The sequence below is a fragment of the Aethalodelphis obliquidens genome, unplaced genomic scaffold, assembly GCF_003676395.1.
Source record: "Aethalodelphis obliquidens isolate GAN/ISIS:26980383/991018 unplaced genomic scaffold, ASM367639v1 scaffold3, whole genome shotgun sequence".
Lineage (NCBI taxonomy): Eukaryota > Metazoa > Chordata > Mammalia > Artiodactyla > Delphinidae > Aethalodelphis > Aethalodelphis obliquidens.
The window spans coordinates 59,510,136-59,532,705 of NW_020837947.1; the positions used below are offsets into that span (position 1 = coordinate 59,510,136).

The 22,570-nt window shown below is 35.4% G+C and overlaps 1 long non-coding RNA gene across 1 annotated transcript in view; it reads right to left on the minus strand.

Moving 5' to 3' along the window:
• The window catches only part of LOC113611334 (uncharacterized), a 277,283-nt gene that overhangs the window by 213,513 nt on the left and 41,200 nt on the right, over positions 1-22,570 (minus strand). The window contains exon 2 of the long non-coding RNA XR_003429406.1: positions 15,526-15,688. This is a non-coding gene — a long non-coding RNA (uncharacterized LOC113611334). The remainder of the gene's footprint in view (positions 1-15,525; positions 15,689-22,570) is intronic.

The window sequence follows — 22,570 nt, forward strand, 5'->3', positions numbered from 1 at the left end:
TTATCTGGAGAGTTAAGAGAGAGTTCACAAAAGAAAAAACATTTGATCTGGAACTAGAACCATGAGAAGCCTTCCACACTGAATTTACTCTTATCAAAAGGAGATTCCTGGGGTGCTTAGGAATTTTTATTTCAAAGATAGATATTTATAATAGAATACTGTATTTTTTTAAGTTCCTAAAAGTATCAAGAGATATTCAAAACAGAATTTTGAAATGTAACAACATGACTTCGTATCAACTTAATTATATGACAAAAAGCATAATTACCACAACTACAACCTTAAGTCAACAAAAACAGAAATCATTTAGCCTGAGTTTGAAAGGGGAAAAGTAAGAATTAGGATCTTCTTCTACCAAGCAGTGAGAACTAGCTCTAAGATCCTGTGAAAGAAGTCTCAAAAATAAAAACCACTAGCCAATGAAGAGCAAAGACTCAGAATATTTTCAGGATGTAGGATCTACCTACTGCTGTGGTAGGGAGCAGGAATAAGGATGTATCTTTCAACTCTGGGGACTCTACAATATTCCACGCTGTAGTCGCTAAATGCCAGATCCCCTTTAGTGGTTCCCTTATGACTCCCACCTCTGAGGTAAGAATCAATAAGGAACACACACACAGAAGGATAAACCCCAAAGTTTCCAAAACACAGAGTCTGGTAGACATCTGTGGACCTGGTTAGGCTTGTTGAATGTGAACTGATTCTAGTATGATCTTAGTGGTCCAAGAAGCACATTCCCTCTTAAGATTTCTAAAATAGCTCTCTGCCTTTCAATGAATCCATTGCTAAAGTTCATTTTTTATAGCACGTCAGTTGCTGAAACAGTGATAATGATAGTTTTTAATTAACCCAGAAAGTTCAGAGGAGCAAGGAAGTAAAATGTGCCTTGGCTCCAGAGCATAAGCCAACTTTATAGATGAGTAATGTTAAAACTTCTCATTTGCCAGAAGCATCTTCTGGCTGCATTCAGAAGCAGGACACCAACATCTACAAGACATTTGACAAACCATTTTTTTTGAAGTCTCCCCAGGGAATGAGGTTCTCCATTGTACTGTGAATAGCCATTTCCATGGAAAGACTAATGTATATTTCACATAATCTCCTGCTTCTAAATTCTTCTTGGCATTCTCTTCCTTTAAATAATAAAACCAAAATAAATCTATGCATCTAAATGTTAAGAAAAAAGATAACTCAATCTTCATAGTTGAACATTTCCCACTCTTCTCATTGTGTCCACAAAGAGGAAAAACATTCTCAGTCCGAGAGCCTAGGAAATGTTATCAAACACTGCCTACAATTAATTTTTACGTTAGCCAGTTATACTTTTAAATTTTTCAGAAACTGTACAGATCAGATGTTGCACAATTGGTCTTTTGGTGTATCTCAGGACATATGAGAAGGAATTCCAGAAAACTTGGTAACTGCCACTTTCTCAAATGCCACAGAGAGATATTTTTGGCCCAACGTGAGTCCTACTGGGAAGCTGAAAGTGATGGGCAAGGAGTTTATTCAGGTCCAAGTACACTGTACACTGTACATTCTGGACTCTATGATTATGAGATTAATGATGTACCCTGGCCCGGGTATGAAAATACCAGCACATATCCCAGCAAAGTTGTATCCTGAAATGTTTTAACCTCTCATAATTAAGGTTGGGCCATAACGGGAACATTTGAGCTTCCAGAAGTTCTGAACTGACCTTTATTAACCCAGACCTATCATCTGCAATTGTGTGAAATACTTTGAGGAGACCCAGAAACACCCCAGTCTGTCACTGGAGATTACTGCTGATATTTCTGCTCTGTTACTGTCCTCTGCAGGACTTATATCAGAGTTTCCCAAATGGTAAATTGTAGCACATTAGTATACATCCAGTGGTTTAGAGGTATATGTAGAAATGCTGGTCCACTCAGACTTTGGGACTGGAGTTCCCCCATTGGATGGCTTTGACCTCAATAAGCATTTTCCAGGACTCCTCAGAGAAGGGTCAGAGATTAGGATCAGGCTCACCTTGTGTACCCACAGATGGAGAGCATAAGATGTGAAAACATGCACTTACCACTCCTTTATGGCATCATGAGCTTCCCCAGAGAGGTGGTCTATTACCTGGATATCTGCATTAACATCCTGGGGCGGACCACATCACACCTCATCTTGCTCAAGAGGCCTAGGGAGCTGATGGAAGAGCTCACACCCAAGAAGTAAAGGAGCACAGCCCAACTGTTCAAATTACAGAGGAGAGATGGGGGAACTCCAATCTCTTTCTACCCTTATATTCAATACATCTGTATGTTTGTGCCCATTTAGGGGCATTCAAGCTGGCTACAGAGTAAAAATGCATGTACATTCTGCAGTTAGAACTTGATTGTTGTTTTGAAATCTTTGCTATAAAAATGCACAATTGGGGCTTCCCTGGTGGCGCAGTGGTTGAGAGTCCACCTGCCGATGCAGGGGACACGGGTTCGTGCCCCGGTCTGGGAAGATCCCACATGCCGCGGAGCGGCTGGGCCCGTGAGCCATGGCCGCTGAGCCGGCGCGTCCGGAGCCTGTGCTCCGCAACTGGAGAGGCCGCAACAGTGAGAGGCCCGCGTACCGCAAAAAAAAAAAAAAAAAATTAAAAATGCACAATTGGATTTGAAATTCATTTGAATTCGCCACAATAAATATTAGCATTACAGCTGCCATTGAAAGAAAAATAATAGCCATATGATTTTTTAAATATTCATTTTAATTGTTGAAAAATTTGGGTTGCTATAAAAATAAGAGTTTTAAAACAAAGTTTTTATCTATATTATGTAACTGTCAAGTATTGAAGAGATAGCATTAAAATGCCTTCGTCAGAAATTATATGTTCATTAAAGCTTATTAAAGCTTTATTAAAGTTTATTAAAATTTTGGTAAGGTTTATTTGAAAGTTTTACATACCTTCAACTTTCACCTTTTTAAATATTTTGTACTTATTTCTCCTATCATAATTATATAACATAAAGAAAACAATTTTTCTTTACCAAGCCCCATGTTAGATGACTTTTCAAAGCTCCTCCATTTTACCCCTGGGTACCAAATACATCATCTTTTATGCATTCTGTGATGTAAAGATACTTGGAAAGCACTTCTTTAGATATGTAAACTTTGCCTGATTTAACAGGTTTGGTTTATGTCTGGCCTAGTCATCAACCTGAAACTGCAATTGACATTTGTCAAGATAATGGTCAGCAGGGCATAACTCAAATATTCCAAGACCTCATCAGCATCAAGTTATAAATTAGATAAAAACAATATGCAAAACCAGTTATCACAGCTTTAACATATCTCTCATCTCAGTTCTCAATGATTTAAGAGACCCTAGTAGAATCATTCCCAACATCTTATTCACAAATCAGGCAAATTCAGTTTGTAGCTTTATCACCATTGGTTATTGAAGACCACCATTCACTAACACCTGCAGCCCTACCTATGCCACTCCAGTGACCCCTCTCCAGGCCACACAAACAATTCATCCAAACCAATTATCTCTAGGAACAAATTAGATGAGGTACCAAATGCTCTGATATGTCCAAATAATACCTTGGGTGGTTAGCTTAGGATGTTAACAAACTTCATGGTTGGCCAAGCTTGCTTAATAAATGCTAACAGTACCAAATACGTTTGTAAAAACTGAAAAAGCAAAAAGGTCTTGGCATAGTTCATTATAATTTTTCTGTCTCAGAGGAAAGGAAATTCGTAAGGCACAGTTCCATGTTCCAAGGCTACATTGCTATTCCATGATTACACTATAAAAGTCTCTCCAAATATTTAAGGAAATTGAACCATACCTAAATCAATCGGTACACTCAGGCAAACTTTTCCAACCCACGTGATCTGAGCATTACCAGAAATTAGATATTCAATTGATTTGGGACTAATCTGTAGTATTTGTGGACTATTAATTATTCAACAAAACTGCATGAAAGAAACTTTATACATGCTCTTAAAATTGTACCAGATATGTAAAAATCAAAAACTCGGTATGAATCATGCCACTTGCATACTTATATACACAAGGACTACAAGTTAAAGACTAAAATCCTCAGCATGGCTTGCCAGTCCTTTCTTTTTCTGCCCGGGGTCTTCTTTCCATCCTCTACCTCATGTCAGCTTTGTTGGCACCCTGAACACACCAAACACTCTCAGATACCTTTCCCTCTTTCTGGAAAATCATCTTCCTCTCATTTATTTCATAAATTTCAACTCATCTCTCAAGAAGCATCATAAGAATTGCCTCCTTTGAAAGTTTCTCTGTCTTCTTGATCTACCAAAGGGATTTATACTATAATCATTTGTTTGCATTTCCTTTTCCTCTACTTTTTGGTGAATGCTTTGATGTTGTCCTCTGAAACACTGATCGAGTACATGCCCTGTGTGGCTGCAGGATGGGAGAAGGGTGGATTTAAAAAAATGTATTGAGCACCAGATAGGAGTTTGGCACAGCACTCAGGTCTAGATATCGTACATATATCCTTACTCTTTAACATTACTAGCGATGTATCATTATCCAATTCAAAACATATTCCAGCTGGTTAGAGAGCTAAATGTAAAAAGTCACATTATCAAAACTTTAGAAGACAATATAAGGAAAATGGCTTTCTATGTTTAAAGGCAAAAGAAAAAAACATAAAGAAAAAGATCAGTTTGGCTACGTATAAGTTTAAATTTGTGCACAAACAAAGGTGTTTAAAAAAACTGTTGAAGGAATGAATGTTCAACCTGGAAGAAATTTTAGTCACTCATTAGCTTCATAAACACAGATTTTTCATCAGCAGCATGGTCAAAAGTTTGGACAAAAATACACGTAGGTAAGCTTTTTTCATTGTAAATGTTCAAAGGTAGTACCTTTGAAAAACTGTCACCAAGGTACACAGGAATTAATTTTCCTGTAATAGTCATTCATTGATCTTCAACATAATTTCAGGAAAATAGTTGGCATTAATTTAAAATTTACCAGGAGGAGGAATAAATATGTGCCAATTCATTCCCATCTAGCAGTCTGGAATAAGAAGCTCATGACTAAGAGCTAACTGAAAACTTTTGACGCCTTAACAGAGCATTCTAAACAACCCACAAAACAGTCATAGTATCCTGGTAAATAAATGCATATACATGTATACTTGTATATACTTCATGAATATTTATATACACATGATATCTGCTATAGAACTATTCTTGGAGTCTGTAATGTCATACTGCCTTAAGTAAAGCCCCTTATAATGAAGTGATTCAGTATCTGAAGCCTGTAATACAACACTCAGTAAAGATGAGCCTTAGATAGAATTTTGTTCTATGGTAAATAGTAGCATAATGACATTCCTATGTATTTTAATAAATGTTCACAAAATGATCCCATAGGTTAAAGTAAAAATTCATGTTTTTCTGTTAATAGCATCTAATTGCTTGCATAGGAACTAAACCTCCAAGACCTCTATCTTGAATATAGTAATAACAGTTTGACTTTTTTAAATGTTCATAAACATTGCATAGGGAATCTGAAGTGCTCAAGGTAGATGTCTTGAAAAAAGTGGAGCATAATCACTCTTAAAATTCTATTTTATGAATTGATATCTCCATTTCGAAATAAATTAAGATGACTGACATATTTACTACTGGCACATTAAACATTCAGCTAATTAAATAGCTCTAGTATTCCAAATAATGGTTGAACTTCTTTACTCCTACAGAAAAATAAATTGCCATACAGTTTGTTAAAGATATTCAAGGAAGAGAATGCTAAGAAGAATGATGAAAACATGACCATCAGTCTTCCTCACATTAAAAGAATATACATCTTATCATAGTGTATTATACTTTCAAATAAATAAGCATTCATGTTGTAGTTTTTACAGATTGCCCTAAAACCGAAATAAAAGAGTTCTCCAAAACCACATGAATATGTATACGATATATTTTTTTAAATAGCAACTGCAAAACCTCTGTCGTAGTCTCATATAATATGTTAAGCACTTCTTTCAGAAATGGAAAAGTAACATATCTGCAGATAATGGGAAGGAGAAAGCCCGAGGTCAATGCTCCCCATAAGCAACACTGCTGATGAGAAGAAAATCACCAACATCTTTAATCTAGAATTGAGTGAGATCTTCCTCTTTACGTAATCATTTAAATGAGAAAATGCTCATCTTTCTATTCTTTTCTGTTGGTCTTTTAAAAATAGAATCATAAGGCTCTTAGAGTCCCCTGCCTCTTATAGGTCCATTCCAAAGAGAATTCTAGGTGAATAATGTGTATATTACATGTGATTTATCCTGTTCTTAGTAAAAATGGGAAACAAATTAGGAGTTTTCTAACAAAAAACAACTTCTTACATACCAGAAAATAATTTAGTCAGCTGTAGCCACATTGTCTTTAAATAAAGGGGTACTTCAGGGTTCAGGTGCTTCAGTGTCATGCACAGTACCTAAATGTCATTTCTAATGCTCCCTAAAGCTATTGTTTCTTTTGATTTATTTCATAATTATGTTTCTTAAACTAGGTAACAAAGAAAACTCAGTATCAAATATTGGTTAGTGTTTGGGCTTTTATTTTAAATTACTTTTTATAATAATGTATCATCAGACATGCTTTCTAACTTTTTTTAACTTTATATCCATGATCAGTGATTCCTCTAAGTATTTCTTCTCATCTCTAAGTGCACTGCCCAGCCCGTTCTAACTTGCTGTTAGAAAACGAAAGATTTTGGTGCATACTGGACTACAGAAGGCAGTTAAACTCAAATGAGAACTTTAAGTCCAATTTAACCCAGTAACCCTGGCCAGACAATCCCTAAATACATATTATGTCTATTTCTGCTGAATCATAACGGGATTAGTTCTTTTCTAATGAGTATGTTAATAAAAATGCACTAAGGCCACTGGAACACGCTCCGATTTTTACCAAAAAGAAAAATCAAAGCAGAATTGAAAAAAAGTGGGAGAAGTGGGGTGAAAACAAAACCTGGTGCTCATAAACTCACAGGCAGAGATCAGCTGATGCTTGGAAGAGCACAGAAATAAGGGAAATTTGCACATGGAGACTACAGCTGCTGCAATTTAAGGCTGTTACACCTTAACGCAATGACTGTGTGGAGTAAGGCACGACAGTTTTCTATGCCTTCCCTTTTGCCTGACATTTAGTTTTGGTTAAGAGGGGCACTTGGAGTAAGAGAAATAGTTTACCTATTCAAAATTTAGGGGCTTCCCTGGTGGCGCAGTGGTTGAGAGTCCGCCTGCCGATACAGGGGACACGGGTTCGTGCCCCGGTCCGGGAAGATCCCACATGCCGCGGAGCTGTTTGGCCTGTGAGCCATGGCCGCTGAGCCTGCGCGTCCGGAGCCTGTGCTCCGCAACGGGAGAGGCCGCAACAGTGAGAGGCCCGCGTAAAAAAAAATTTACCCAGAGCTAGAAATTAGAAAAATAGACTCCTGAACTGGTCAGTATATTAATAAAAACAAATATTTTATTTATAGAGGAAAATGTGTATTCTTTACTCAAGAAGTTGTCATTTCCTTTTTCATCTCTCATCTGCTTTTGCTTTTTATAATCTTAATAAGCATGGTTATTTATGCCAGATTGGCACCAGCAAATTAGAAAAAAAGAGGAAATAGTACACTGACAGAAAAATGTGACAAATAGCATAAGACTGAAAAACAAAAAGTAGGCTCAAGAGTTGTCAGTAAAGCAATATGGGATCAATTAGCATGAGCAACAAAAAAATTCAATAGGCCCTGAGGACAATAAAACAGTATAATTTATAACAATTATCTAAGACTTGTTTAAATAAGTCAAGAATGGGTAAAAGTTAATTCTGAAATATCTTTAATTCTTAGGGGAAAAATTTGCATTATTCAGAAAATGGCTATCTAAAGTGGCTCATTCACCAAGAATTCTGGATAGCTAAGCTATAGATGCATCATAAATATAAACAATTGATTTATATATTAATATAAACCTTTGAATTCCTATTAAATCTTGAGAAGTTAACATAGTTCTCTTTTCAACTTTGGATACTGAATAACAGTAATAATGAAAGCACACATAAACCTATATGGTTTTTTGGGTTTGTTTAGTTTGAAACACTCCAGTAATGAGTTGTACACTTTGAGAAGCTGTCTTAATCCTTTGAATATTACTAGGGGTTAACTTAGGACATTGAAATAAATAGCGATTTACTCTAGTGGAAGGTAAAGTTATTTGAGTTAGCGAAACGTATTTTGTAAATTTCTTCGAGGACAAATAACATTAGCTTAGGGGAACAAAAATCTGAGGATGATCTTATTATTCAGTAATGAAACACATGAAAATGTGAAGCTTCTTAGTATCAACCTGATAATATGTCTGACTTAAAAAAAAAAAAACTTCTATTAAGTTTTTAGAGAAAGTGTTCCATAAATATATAAAATTATATTACTTTAAATTTATTTACATTCAGTTTTGTGTTTTATACTTACATTTAATATTCTTGAGGGAGTAAATTCAGAAGCACAGAGATACTGATCTCTTCTCAATTTATTTATAATTTAATCACAAGCCTAACTGAAGTATATTGGCACTAATGGTTTTATTTTGAGCAGAATAATGTTACCTTTACAAGAAAAGCAATTTAAGTCAGTGTAAGATTTGGTTATACTCTCATATATTGCTTCATGAAAATAGGAATAAAATGATACGAACTTTCAGAACAATTGGACAGCATTTGAAACGTGCATACATTTTAACCTAGTCATTTCTCCTAAGGAAATAAAGAAGTGAACGAAGATGAGTTTAAAAGACTATTCATTATAACATTATTTTTTTAAAAGATTTTTTTGATGTGGACCATTTTTAAAGCCTTGATTGAATCCGTTAAAATATTGCTTCTGTTTTATGCTTTGGCTCCTTGGCTGCAAGGCATGTGGGATCCTAGCTCCCTGACCAGGGATCAGACCCACACCCCCTGCACTGGAAGGCGAAGTCTCAACCACTGGACCACCAGGGAAGTCCCCATATAGCATTATTTTTAATAAGAAAAAAAAAAAGGGAAAACAATCTCAAATGTACTAGAAGAGGTGAATTTGTTTTAAAAAATGTGGCATATCCACATAATAGAGTATTATATGTTTATTTGAAATATTAATTTATATTTATTTTGAGAAAGCTTTCATGATTTATTATGTGAGAAGAAACAGGCAGAAAGTCATATGCACTCTCTGATTCCAGTTTTTAAAGGATGGTTGTCTGTTTAGAATGATTTTTAAAACACATACATCAAAATGTTAACAGTAATTATGCCTGGATGATATGTATTTTCCTTTTTTCTATATTTTCATAATTTTTCAATGAGCATGTATATATTTTATAAACATAGAAAAACATAACTACTGCAAAAAAAAGATTTGTTTTGGTTTACTGTATTGTTAAACATGCAAATAGCTACTAATTAAGGTTAACCCCAAAGTATCTCATGTTGATCAAGCTTAATTTCATAAAATCGCTATGTCTAACTGACCCATAGGCTTTTGTTGACTTCACCAAGACTAATGCCATCTTCTAACCTGATATGCATCTTTGATCTTCCCTTTATCTCAAGACTAAGGAAGCAAGTATCCCCCTGCCCTCCATCTGCTCACATTAGCCAACCCTTACATCCCCTAGGAACCAGTACAAGTGCCTCCTCCTATGCAAAGTCCCCTGACTACCCCGCCCCCCTGCAGAGCAGTCACTTCTTGCTTTCTGCTCCCCTAGACAACAGGCACACTTCATTCCTGCATCTCCCATTCTGAACTATAATCATCTCTTGACCTCTTGGCTCCAACTAGACTGTGAGGTCCTCCAGACAGGAATTATATCTTATTCATCTCTGTACCACAAGAATTTAAACCCCATATGGCAGGTGGATGCAGTAAATATTCACTAAATGAAATAATTAATCTATTTAAATCTCCACGATCATTCAGTTTTTTATGGAATTAAATAAAATAAGAGAAAAGATATAATAAACCCAGCCCCTAGGACCATGCCTCACACAAAAAGTTGAAAAATATCTGATTGGTGAATGACCATTATCAATACAGCAATCACTTTAAAAATTAAGCATTTATTTTTCTCACATGATTTGCTAATTTCAAGACATTTGAAAAAATACATGAAAATTCTGAGGCAAAAATAAAGAGGAAAAATTAAATACCTACACACACCACTATATTTATGTTTGTTCTTTTTCATTTATATTGAAATAATTTTACTAAAGTTGTAAATTAAATTTAGCATTCTTAAGAAAAAAGGAAGATGAATATCCATCTTTATGCTGCATTTACTAGCTTGAATTAGCCAGGCACATAGGAAACCGTTGAAAGAATGTTCATAACATTTGACCCCTAATTTCACTTGGGAGAATCAGTATTATAGAAATAATCCATTGTGTATTTTAAAATGCATTAATATATATAAAATAGAGTGTTAATATTTATATATACAATCATACAAAGTAGCCGTCAAATAATAGATTAATGGCCAAGTAATAGAAAACCCTTCCACAACATAGACTATTAAGCAGCATTAAATATTACAGTTCTTAATAACAGAGAAATTCTTTCACTAAAGTAGTAAGTGGTTAACTCACAAAACATATTTATCTATCCAACATGAGCTTTAATAAGTAAAACTATATAGACGAAAAGACTATATGGAACCTACAACAGTGGTCACTTTAGGGAATTCAGATAATGAATACATTTCTGTATCATGTTTTCAATGATTAGCATGTCTTTATTTATTTATTTTTAACATCTTTGTTGGAGTATAATTGCTTTACAATAGTGTGTTAGTTTATGCTTTAGAACAAAGTGAATCAGCTATACATATACATATATCCCCATATCTCTTCTCTCTTGAGTCTCCCTCCCTCGCACTCTCCCTATCCCACCCCTTTAGGTGGTCACAATGCACTGAGCTGATCTCCCTGTGCTATGCGGCTGCTTCCCACTAGCTATCTATTTTACATTTGGTAGTGTATATATGTCCATGCCACTCTCTCACTTTGTCCCAGCTTACCCTTCCCCCTCCCCATGTCCTCAGGTCCATTCTCTAGTAGGTCTGCGTCTTTATTCCCATCCTGCCCCTAGGTTCTTCATGACCATTTTTTTTTTTAGATTCCATATATATGTGTTAGCATACAGTATTTGTTTTTCTCTTTCTGACTTACTTCACTCTGTATGACAGACTCTATGTCCATCCACTTCACTACAAACAACTCAATGTCGTTTCTTTTTATGGCTGAGTAATATTCCATTGTATATATGTGCCACATCTTCTTTAACCATTCATCTGTCGATGGACACAAAGGCTGCTTCTATGTCCTGGCTATTGTAAATAGAGCAGCAATGAACATTATGGTACATGACTCTTTTTGAATTATGGTTTTCTCAGGGTATATGCCCAGTAGTGGGATTGCTGGGTCATATGGTTTTCTCAGGGTATATGCCCAGTAGTGGGATTGCTGGGTCACTATTTTTAGTTTTTTAAGGAACCTCCATACTATTCTCCATAGTGCCTGTATCAATTTACATTCCCACCAACAGGGCAAGAGGGTTTTACTTTATAATTACAGGGAATAAATACATAGGGAGAAACATGTAACAGAATGTTCCTATTTTTCCCTAGCTGTTAAAATTATGGCTTTTAGAGCAGAAGCAAGAAGGACTATAATCCTGCAGCCTGTGCAACAAAACCCACATTCACAGAAAGACAGACAAGATGAAAAGGCAGAGGGCTATGTACCACATGAAGGAACAAGATAAAACCCCAGAAAAACAACTAAATGAAGTGGAGATAGGCAACCTTCCAGAAAAAGAATTCAGAATAATCATAGTGAAGATGATCTAGGACCTCAGAAAAAGAATGGAGGCTAAGATTGAGAAGATGCCAAAAATGTTTAACAAAGACCTAGAAGAATTAAAGAACAAACAAACAGAGATGAACAATACAATAAATTGAAATGAAAAATACATGAGAAGGAATCAGTAGCAGAATAACTGAAGCAGAAGAACAGACAAGTGACCTGGAAGACAGATGGTGGAATTCACTGCTGCAGAACAGAATAAAGAAAAAAGAATGAAAAGAAATGAAGACAGCCTAAGAGACCTCTGGGACAACATTAAACGCAACAACATTCACGTTATAGGGGTCCCAGAAGGAGAAGAGAGAGAGAAAGGACCCGAGAAAATATTTGAAAAGATTATAGTAGAAAACTTCCTTAACATGGGAAAGGAGATAGCCACCCAAGTGCAGGAGGCGCAGAGAGTCCCATACAGGATAAACCCAAGGAGAAACACGCCGAGACACATAGTAATCAAATTGGCAAAAATTAAAGACAAAGAAAAATTACTGAAAGCAGCAAGGGAAAAATGACAAATAACATACACGGGAACTCCCATAAGGTTAACAGCTGATTTCTCAGCAGAAACTCTACAAACCAGAAGGGAGTGGCATGACATATTTAAAGTGATGAAAGGGAAGAACCTATAACCAAGATCACTCTACTGGGCAAGGATCTCATTCAGATTGGATGGAGAAATCAAAAGCTTTACAGACAAGCAAAAGCTAAGAGAATTCAGCACCACCAAACCAGCTCTACAACAAACGCTAAAGGAACTTCTCTAAGTGGGAAAGACAAGAGACGAAAAGGACCTACAAAAACAAACCCAAAACAATTAAGAAAACGGTAATAGGAACATACATATGGATAATTACCTTAAACGTGAATGGATTAAATGCTCCAACCAAAAGACACAGGTTCGCTGAATGGATACAAAAACAAGACCCATATATATGCTGTCTATAAGAGACCCACTTCAGACCTAGGGACACATACAAATTGAAAGTGAGGGGATGGAAAAAGATACTCCATGCAAATGGAAATCAAAAGAAAGCTGGAGTAGCAATTCTCATTCAGACAAAACAGACTTTAAAACAAAGACTATTACAAGAGACAAAGAAGGACACTACAGAATGATCAAGGGATCAATCCAAGAAAAAGATATAACAATTGTAAATATTTATGCACCCAACATAGGAGCACCTCAATACATAAGGCAAATGCTAACAGCCAAAAAAAGGGGAAATCAACAGTAACACAATAATAGTAGGGAACTTTAACACCCCACTTTCACCAATGGACAGATCATCCAAAATGAAAATAAATAAGGAAACACTAGCTTTAAATGACACAACAGACCAGATAGATTTAATTGATATTTATAGGACATTCCATTCAAAAACAGGAGATTACACTATCTTCTCAAGTGCACATGGAACATTCTCAGGATAGATCACATCTTGGGTCACAAATCAAGCCTCAGTAAATTTAAGAAAACTGAGATCATATCAAGCATCTTTTCTGACAACAACACTATGAGACTAGATATCAATTACAGGGGAAAAAACGTAAAACACACAAACACATGGAGTCTAAACAATATGTTACTAAATAACCAAGCGATCACTGAAGAAATCAAAGAGGAAATCAAAAAATGCCTAGAGATGAAAGACAATGAAAACATGATGATCCAAAACCTATGGGATGCAGCAAAAGCAGTTCTAAGAGGGAATTTTATAACAATACAATCCTACCTCAAGAAACAACAAACATCTCAAATAAACAATCTAACCTTACACCTAAAGGAACTAGAGAAAGAAGAACAAACAAGAACCAAAGTTAGAAGGAAAGAAATCATAAAGATCAGATCAGAAATAAATGAAATAGAAACAAAGAAAACAATAGCAAAGATCAATAAAGCTAAAAGCTGTTTCTTTGAGAACATAAACAAAATTGATAAAGCATTAGCCAGACTCATCAAGAAAAAGAGGGAGAGGACTCAAATCAATAAAAATAGAAATGAAAAAGGAGAAGTTACAACAGACAATGCAGAAATACAAAGCATCCTAAGAGACTACTACAAGCAACTCTATGCCAATAAAATGGACAACCTGGAAGAAATGGACAAATTCTTAGAAAGGTATAACCTTCCAAGACTGAACCAGGAAGAAGTAGAAAATACGAACAGACCAATCACAAGTAATGAAATTGAAACTGTGATTAAAAATCTTCCAACAAACAAAAGTCCAGGACCAGATGGCTTCACCAGTGAATTCTATCAAACATTTAGAGAAGAGCTAACACCCATCCTTCTCAAAGTCTTCAAAAAATTGCAGAGGAAGGAACACTCCCAAACTCATTCTATGAGGCTACCATCACCCTGATACCAAAACCAGACAAAGATATTACAAAAAAAGAAAACTACAGACCAATATCACTGATGAATATAGATGCAAAAATCCTCAATAAAATACTAGCAAACAGAATCTAACAACACATTAAAAGGATCATATACCATGATCAAGTGGGATTTATCCCAGTGATGCAAGGATTCTTCAATATACGCAAATCAATCAATGTGATACATCATATTAACAAATTGAAGAATAAAAACTATATGATCCGAAGAGACAGACAACACCAAGAATTGGCTAGAATTTATAGAAAATGGAACCTGCATACATTGCTGAGAGGAATGTATAAGTGTGCGGGTGCTTTGGAAAACAGTCTGGCAGTTCTATAAAAATGGAATTACTATTAAAAATAGAATAACTACATGAGCAGGCAATTCCACTCTTAAGTGTATACCCAAGACAACTGAGAACATATGTCTATATTAAAACTTTTACATGATTGCTTATAGCAGCAGCATTATTCATAGTAGCCAAAAAAGTGGCAGTAACCTAAATATGAATGGATAAACAAACTGTGGTATACCCACTGGAGGAACTATTATTTGGCCATAAAAAGGAATGAAGTACTGACACATGCTTCAACAAGGATAAACCTTGAAAACATTATGCTAAGTAAAAGAAATCAGTCACAGAAGACCATATATTATATGAATCCCTTTATATAAAATGTCCCAAACAGGCAAATCCATAGAGACTGAAAACAGATTCATGGTTGCCAGGAGGTAGGGTAGGGGAAAATGGGGAGTGATTGCTGTTGGGTGTCAGGTTTATATTAGGGGTGAGGATAAGGCTCTGAAATTAGACAGTGGTGATAGTTGCATAATTCTGTGTAAATACTAAAACCCACTGCATAGTCCACCTTAAAAGGCTGAGTTTTACAGCATGTAAGTTATATCTCAACAATAACTATATATATATATCAAATATTTGAATTTTTCTGAGTCAAAATTCCTTACAAGTAAAACAAATGTCTCTTAGAATGGCTAAATTCTTAAGAATTTTTAAAATCAAATTTAAACTTGAAGCCAAAAAAATTAGTTATTTCAAAAACAACGTACAAAAAGTCTCATGGATATTTTCACTACAGCAGAACGCGCTGGGAGTCTGCAAATCAATTATGAGTGGTGTATAGAAAACAGTGATACTTAAAGCATTTTATTACCTACTACAGAGACTACAAAAATGTAAGCAAACCATTCTCTTTCAAAATCAGCCTTGAAACAGTACTTACCAAGTACACTGCTCTTTGAAAGAAGGTGTAGTCTCCAGGATTTTGTGCACTGTGATGGTTTCCAACTCATCAGGGTCTAGCTGCTCCTTTTCAAAGGGCATTCCATGAACAGGACAACAGGAAGTGGACCAACTCCAGTCGGCTCATAGTAGCCTCCTGCTTCCTGAAACACATGGGACCACAAAGAGCACATTTTTGTCCATCCTGAGACAAATGGAACAAAGCATATTTTTCACATATACATGTTCTAACAAGAAAAAAAAATCAACAGAAATATGGAAACCAAGAAAAAACTGAAGAAAAATTCTTTTAAAAATATATAAAGAACTAACACAACATTGTAAAACAACTCGACTCCAATAGAAATTAATTTAAAATATATATAAAGAACATCATAGTTAATATCCTACTAGGTAAATCTGAGTTTAAATTACTGAGTTTTAATAAAACCACACACAAAAAAAATTTAAAAATAAAACCATATGATCATCTCAATAGATGCAGAAAAAGCTTTAGACAAAATTCAACACTGATTTATGATAAAAAAACTCTCCAGACAGTGGGCATAGAGGAAACCTACCTCAACATAATAAAGGCCATATATGTCAACCCCCCAGCAAACATCATTCTCAATGGTGAAAAACTGAAACCATTTCCTCTAAGATTAGGCACAAGAAAAGGATGTCCACTCTCACCACTATTATTCAACAGAGTTTTGGAAGTCCTAGCCACGGCAATCAGAAGAAAAAGAAATAAAAAGAATACAAATTGGAAAAGAAATAAAACTGTCACTTATGCAGATGATATGATACTATACATAGAAAATCCTAAAGATGACACCAGAAAACTACTAGAGCTAATCAATGAATTTGGTAGAGTTGCAGGATACAAAATTAATGCACAGAAATCTCTTGCATTCCTATACACTAATGATGAAAAATCTGAAAGCGAAATTAAGGAAACTCTCCCATTTACCATGGCAACAAAGAGAATAAAATACCTAGGAATAAACTTACCTAGGGAGACAGAAGAGCTGTATGCAGAAAACTATAAGACACTGATGAAAGAAATTAAAGGTGATACCAACAGATGGAGAGATATACCATGTTCTTGGATTGGAAGAATCAATATTGTGAAAATGACTATACTACACAAAGCAATCTACAGATTCAATGCAATCCCCATCAAAATACCAATGGCATTTTTTACAGAACTAGAACAAAAAATCTTAAAATTTGTATGGAGACACAAAAGACCCCGAATAGCCAAAGCAATCTTGAGGGGAAAAAACAAGAGCTGCAGGAATCAAACTCCCTGACTTCAGACTACACTACAAAACTACAGTAATCAAGACAATATGGTACTGGCATAAAAACAGAAATATAGATCAATAGAACAGGATAGAAAGCCCAGAGATAAACCCACACACCTATGGTCAACTAATCTATGACAAAGGAGGCAAGAATATACAATGAAGAAAAGACAGTCTCTTCAATAAGTGGTGCTGGGAAAACTGGACAGCTACATGTAAAAGAATGAAATTAGAACACTCCCTAATACCATACACAAAAATAAACTCAAAATGGATTAGAGACCTAAATGTAAGACCAGACACTATAAAACTCTTAGAGGAAAACATAGGAAGAACAGTCTTTGACATAAATCACAGCAAGATCTTTTCTGATCCACCTCCTAGAGTAATGGAAATAAAAACAAAAATAAAAAAATGGGACCTAATGAAACTTAAAAACTTTTGTGCAGCAAAGGAGACCATAAACAAGACGAAAAGACAACCCTCAGAATGGGAGAAAATATTTGCAAACGAATCAACTGACAAAGGATTAATCTCGAAAATATATAAACAGCTCATGCAGCTCAATATTAAAAAAATAAACAACCCAATCCAAAAATGGGCAGAAGACCTAAATAGACATTTCTCCAAAGAAGACATACAGATGGCCAAGATGCCCATGAAAAGCTGCTCAACATCACTAATTATTAGAAAAATGTAAATCAAAAGTACAATGAGGTATCACCTCACACCAGTTAGAATGGACATCATCAGAAAATCTACCAATAACAAATGCTGGAGATGGTGTGGAAAAAAGGGAACACTCTTGCACTGTTGGTGGGAATGTAAATTGATACAGCCACTATGGAGTACAGTATGGAGGTTCCTTAAAAAACTAAAAATAGAACTACCATACAACCCAGCAATCCCACTACTGGGCATATACCCAGAGAAAACCATAACTCAAAAAGACACATGCACCCCATTGTTCACTGCAGCATTATTTACAATAGCCAGGACATGGAAGCAACCTAAATGCCCATCGACAGATGAATGGATAAAGAAGATGGGGTACATATATACAATGGAATATTACTCAACCATAAAATGGAATGAAATTGGGTCATTTGTAGAGATGTGGATTGATCCAGAGACTGTCATACAGAGTGAAGTAAGTCAGAAAGAGAAAAACAAATATCGTATATTAATGCATATATGTGGAACCTAGAAAAATAGTACAGATGAACCGGTTTGCAGGGCAGAAATTGAGACACAGATGTAGAGGACTAACATATGGACATCAAGGGGGGAAAGTGGCGGGGGCAGGGTGGGGGGCTGTGATGATTTGGGAGATTGGGATTGACATGTATACACTAATATGTATAAAATGGATAACTAATAAGGACCTGCTGTATAAAAAAATATATAAAAATAAATTTAAAAAATTAAAAATTATGGCTTTTACTTCCTTCTTATGGTTTCCTATAATTTTCTACAAGAGTGTAATTTTATTTTTATAGTCAGAGTAAAAATAATGTTATTCTAAAAATGAGAGGAAAGTATTGTTTTATAACTATAAAAAAATCTATCCTGAATGTGTGCAATGATTTAATTAAAATAGTTTTCACTAGAATGTCATTTATAGTAAAAATTTGGAAAAAAACCCTAAATGCTCAATAATAGAAACTTAAATAAATTATAGCATATCCATACAAAGGAATCTTACAGACAGCATTAAAAACAATGTTATAGGTAAATATTTAATAACATGGAAAGATATATGCCTAATATCATGCTCTTAAAAGAAGTTAGATAATGGTATTTATACCAATCTCTTTTTTATTAGTAAGCAAAAACATCTGTATAGAAAAAAAAAGAATGGAAAGAAAGATTAAAACCAAATATCAATGTTACTTTCATTGGACAGTGGCACTGAAGATAAGTTTTAGCTTCTTTTTTTCCCTACCTATTTAAGTTCTAAGTTTTCTATAACAAACAAGTATCACTATGTAAAAAGAAAAAAGACCCATTAAATTATTTGCCCCAAAGTCAATTCCCTCAGGCATTCTGCATATAAACATACCCAGAAAGACATATAAAGACATTGACATTCAACACCAGATGTTATGTGAAGTGATTCTTAAATTTAGTTAAGGTCAAAATAGACTGACAACCAATACTTAAAATTTTCCAGGACACAACTATCTCTACGTTGATTTCTAGAAGCTGCTTTTAAGGTCTCAACTGAGTAATTGTCTAGGCATTTATACATACTAAAAACAGGGTCTGTTTGCTTTTTTTTTGAGAGAAAACATGGTCCCCAATTGCTGGAATCCTTTTTGTATACCACTGTGCAAGGTGCCCACCCTCCATTCAGCAGGTCATGTTCCCTTAATTTCAAAATGGCATGCCAACCCTTTCTCCAGGATACTGTGTAGATAAAACACAGTATCTGCATTTAAACCACAATACAGAGCATCTGTACTTCATTCACTTTGTAGAGAACTCAATCTTGCCTATGACTGAAGATTGAGATGATTAACATTTGTAAATTACTTCAGTTTAAGGAACATGTGAATCATAACTCCTACAGGTCAAGCTAGGTCACGAGAAATCAACATTTTTAGGGACTTCCCTGGCGGTCCAGTGGTTAAGATTCTGTGCTTCCATTGCAGGGGGTGCATGTTCAATCCCTGTGAGGGGAACTAAGATCCCACGTGCCTCAAGGCATGGCCAAAATAAATAAATAAACAAATGAAATTTTAAAAAAGAAATCAACATTTTTAGATGTACCTTAATCCTCTCACAAATGCTTTCTGTGCTTCTAAAATTCAAGATTCAGTTATACGTACTCAGCTTTGTCTGATAATAAAAGAAAATTCTATATGTCTAGGAGAACTCCATATTTTACCAAATCACAATTGAAGATACCCGTTACATTGCTAAATAGCCTTACTAAAAGGATCCAATTAATAAATTATTTTTAGACATTTATTAGACAAGCCAGGTAACCTATTGCCTTCTTGTGTGTGTGTGTGTGTGTGTGTGTGTGTGTGTGTGTGTTACAAGGAAGCTCTGGGTCAAATTTCCAGATATTCTTACCTGAATTTTAAATATAAATAAGGTCTTGTTCATAAATTCACTTAAATCCTTTCTGGAGGTAATAAGTGCCTATATTTGGCAAGCTTGAGGAGATTTTAGAGGGTATCTAAAATTTTAGACCCTTGATTATTAAACTGTGCTTTGTGTAATCTTAAAGCTTCAAGATTCTCCAGGAACCACCATGAGAACCAATGGATGAGGTCTTAGCTTCCAATTTCTGGTTCTAACTAGGAGGATTCAATCAGAGCAGCCCATCAGATTTTATTTACATATTAGAATTTAACACATGTATTTGATAAAAGCATTCCAAGGAGAAAAAATATTTTAAAAACATTTTACAGATGTAGAAACTAAAACCTACAGAAATTGAGAGAATATAAAACTATAAACACATTAATGATGGTGGTGATGATAATATGTTTACGTACATAGAATATTCATCATACCTAAAATTTCAAAAGATATTGTTGGTTATCTATTAAAGATGTGTAACTGGGATCAGCATTGGTGAGCACAGGAAAAGTAAAATATAAAATGAGGAACAAAGTAGAGTTCCTAGCTGGGAATTGGTCCTTCTAGTTATCTTTCTTCCTCTGCAAGAAATCCATCCCCCTATCCTTATTCATGAGTGATGAGAATAGGGGAATGAAGATCAATGTATATTTGCTAATTCTGCTTTTTAGAAGATGTAAGGAGGTCTTTACTGAAATGTTTGTGTGTGGTCAGTCCAACATTAAATTTTAGACTGTTCAATGCCTGCTTTCTGTTAGATGCTGAGTATATGCCAGATTTCATGAGTATGTTACTTAGCTTGTACTCAGCTCCATCATCAGTGCTTTAAAGAAGCCTCAGTAAAATGTGGTCTGTTTTGCACAGCCTTGTTTAAAAAAAATGCATTTACTTTTCTTTGCTACCATCGATAACTTAAAGTAACTCAAAATTTTCTCCAAGCTCTAAGAAAAATCTCACCTATCAGATTTCTACCCTTTAACAATATTTTGCCAGCCTTGGAGTTATTACAATTATTGATTGCTGTAAATACAGCAAAAGGTAAGAAAACTGCTTATTTCAGTTTACACCTTAGGTAACAAGTGTCAGATTGCTGAATAAGAGCATCTAAATATCTGCGTGCAGCCCTACGAAGAGGATTTTTTTAACTAGCTAATCCACATAAGTTTCACCTATCATTACCTGTTTTTTCCTTCAGAGTCATTCATTTGTATCAATTTTTGGTGCCCACTCAATTGCATCATTTCATCTACTTCCTTTCACCTGCAATTTAATCAAAGGGAATGAGAAACCTTGCTTAAATCAGAATTAACATAGCTGTTTCTTTTCATTCCTTCTCTCATCCAGAGTATAGTTTTCATTGATTTCGAAAGGATCACTCGATTCAGATCAGCTCTGCAGGGTAGACAGCAAGATAGTAAATGAGTGGCTCATTAAGAGTGTGAAGTTACTTCTTTTATAAAATGTCTTTGGTAAATTCTACTTAGCTGCTCTTTTCAGGCCAACTCCCTACAGTGTCTATGTACATGAACTATGTGCACCTGCTGCCATGAGGAGACTATCTCACCAATCCGCCCCAGAAAATGCCACTACATTGGTGGTTCTCAACTTTAGCACTATTGACATTTAGGGTCAGATAATTCTTTGTTGTAGGGAAGGAATGAAGTCCTGTGCATTGTAGGATGTTCAGCAGCATCCTTGGCCTTTAACATGAGATATCAGTAGCACCCTTCAGTTGTGACAACCAGAAGTGTCTGCAGACATTGGCAAATGTCCCCTGGGGGAAAAATCATACACAACTGAGAATTACTACACTAAACCAATGGTTCTCAAAGTGTGGTCTTGCAGCATCACCTAGAAACTTGTTAGAAATGCAAATTTGGGGGTCCCACCCAGACCTACTGAGTCAGAGACTTTGAGGATAGGGCCCAGCGATGTGTGTTTTAGCAACCCCTCAATGCATTCTGATGCACAGTCAAGTTTGAGAACCTTGGCACTAAACCAATGTTGACACTGTTTGGTTGAAGGACTACTGCATCAGAATAATCTGAGATCTTGTTAAATGTACATTTCTAAATCAATATGCTGCCTTAAACCACCAAAACTTTGAAACTTCTCTGAGGATGTGGATTAGTAAAGTGTGTTTCATGTGTATGTGTTTTACAAGCACCAACAGTTATTGTTAACTACTTTCAACCTTGAGAACCATTATCCTACTCTCCAATTCCTGAATAAACTTGTCCATGGTGTCTTGGGCGAAAGATTCTGTTTCTAATACTACTCAATCAAAAGAAAGAGCATCTGATGTATTCTTAGACACAAATATGACTGATAATCTTCACAAAGATCCTCAAGAGAGACAGAACTGGCATATTCTCATTTTATAGGCCACATGGCAACCAGAAATTCTAACTAAATCCAAGTGCTTTTTCCTCTACCCCCATGCGGCATAAGGCCTAAAATTACTATTTTTGTGTTGCCCTGACATCTCAGGAAAACTGAGAGGGCCTCAGTTCCTACAAGTTCTCCTTCCCATTCTGCTCAGACAGATACGGTCCCCTAGCCAAACATTCCTTTTTATCCCCTAGCCAAACATTCCTTTTTATCATGAAATTTTTATCATGCCCAGGCACGTTGCCTGCT